Raw genomic sequence first — 2,393 nt, 5'->3', positions numbered from 1 at the left:
CACACCTCATGACACTTTATACGTTTCATATTGTATTCTCTATGGCATGAGTCTCTAAACTCCACGGTTGGGGGTGAGGAGCTCTGCTGTGTTTCGATGAATTAATACAATTACTACTATTTTCTATTCTATCACGCTTGTTTCTATTCTAAGATATTCACTCGCACTTCAACTTGATGAATGTGATGATCCGTGACACTCATCATTATTCTCACCTATGAACGCGTGCTTGACAACCACCTCCATTCTATCTGTAATAGCTTGAGTGCATATCTCTTGGGTTTCTAATCTAAGATTAGAACCTTCGTGGTATAGGCTAGAATTATTGGCGGAAAGTCTAAACCTTGTCTGTGGTATTCCGAGTAGGATCTGGGAAGGGATGATTGTGACGAGCTTCAAACTCAGGAGTGCTGGGCGTAGTGACAGACGCAAAAGGATCAATGGATCCTATTCCAATATGAGTGAGAACCGACAGATGATTAGCCGTGCGGTGACAGCGCATTTGGACCATTTTCACTGAGAGGACGGATGGTAGCCATTGACAACGGTTATCCACCAACATACAGCTTGCCATGGAAGGAGCCTTGCGTGTGTGAAGAAGAAGACAGTAGGAAAGCAGAGATTCAGAAGATAGAGCATCTCCAAAACCTCAACCTTTTCTCCATTACTGCATAACAAGTATTTATTTCATGTTCTTTTATTTTTTACAATTAAAACTAAGAATCATTATTGATATCCTGACTAAGAATTACAAGATAACAATAGCTTGCTTCAAGCCGACAATCTCCGTGGGATCGACCCTTACTCACGTAAGGTATTACTTGGACGACCCAGTGCACTTGCTGGTTAGTTGTGCGGAATTGCAAAAGTGTGATTGTAATTTCGTGCACCAAGTTTTTGGCGCTGTTGCCGGGGATTGTTCAAGTTTGGACAACTGACGGTTTATCTTGTTGCTTAGAATAGGAATAATTTATTTTTGTTGATTTAGAATCACTAAATTTGTGTCTTTTATTTGAGTTTAGTTTCATATTTTAAGTTTGGTGTCAATTGCATGCTTTTATTTTCTTTCAATTTTTCGAATTTGCATGTTCTTAGTTCTTTCTTGATTTTTAAAAATTCTAAGTTTGGTGTCTTCTTTGTGTTTTCCTTTAAACTTTCAAAAATTTGCGCTTGATTTTCTAAAAATTTTAAGCTTGGTGTCCCTTATGCTTTTATTTACTTAAAAATTTTTCAAAAAATTGTTCTTGGTGTTCATCTTAATCTTCAAGGTGTTCTTGGTGTTCATCTTGACATTCAAAGTTTTCTTGGTGTTCTCTTTGTTTTGATCTAAAATTTCTAAGTTTAGTGTCATTTTGTTGTTTTTCTCTTTCCTCATTAAAATTCAAAAATTAAAAAATATCTTTTCCTTATTTTACTCATAAATGTCGAAATTTTGCATTAAATTAGTAAAATATTTTCAAAACCATATTTTTTTTAGTCAAGTCAAAATTCTAATTTCAAAAATTGATCTTTTCAAATCTTTTTCAAAAATCAAATCTTTTTAATTTTTTCAATCATATCTTTTCAATCATATCTTTTTTTTAATAAATTGCAATCATATCTTCTCAATCATAACTCTTTCAAAATAATTTTCAATCATATCTTTTTTATTGCTAATTTCAAAATCTTTTTCAAAAAAAATCACCTAACTACTTTTCTCTTTTATATTTCGAAATTAACTAAGCATTCTTTTTCCAAAATCTTTTTAATTAAATTAATTAATTTAGTTTTCAATTTGCTTTTATTTCATTTTCTTCTAATTTTCGAAAATCATATCCATAATTTTTCAAATCTTTTTAATTAATTAGTCATTTTAGCATTCGAATTATTTATTTATTTTTTTACTTCTCTTAATTTTTGAAACTTTTATTTTATTTTTCATTTATTTTGTTTCATTTTATTCGGTTACTTTTAATTAAATAATATAAAAATTAAAAATATAATTTAATTACAATTCATATCAATTCCCTTTTCTCCATCATGGACATAAGTGGAAATGAACAGTCCAGAAGGACTCTGGGGTCATATGCTAACCCCATTACAGCTGCATATGGGAGTAGCATCTGTATACCTCCCATCAAAGTAAGCAGTTTCGAGCTAAATCCTCAACTCATTATCATGGTGCAGCAAAATTGCCAGTATTCTGGTATTCCACAGGAAGAACCTACTGAGTTTCTGGCACAGTTCTTACAAATTGCTGACACAGTACGTGATAAAGAAGTGGATCAGGATGTCTACAGATTATTACTAGTTTCCATTTGCTGTAAAAGATCAAGCTAAGAGGTGGTTAAATAACCAACCCACAGCAAGCATAAAAATATGGAGACAGTTATCAGACAAATTCCTGAATCAAT

This window comes from Arachis hypogaea, chromosome 20, assembly GCF_003086295.3.
Source record: "Arachis hypogaea cultivar Tifrunner chromosome 20, arahy.Tifrunner.gnm2.J5K5, whole genome shotgun sequence".
Taxonomy (NCBI): Eukaryota; Viridiplantae; Streptophyta; class Magnoliopsida; order Fabales; family Fabaceae; genus Arachis; species Arachis hypogaea.
The sequence above is the reverse complement of the archived record's forward strand: the minus strand, read 5'-3'. Positions refer to the sequence as shown.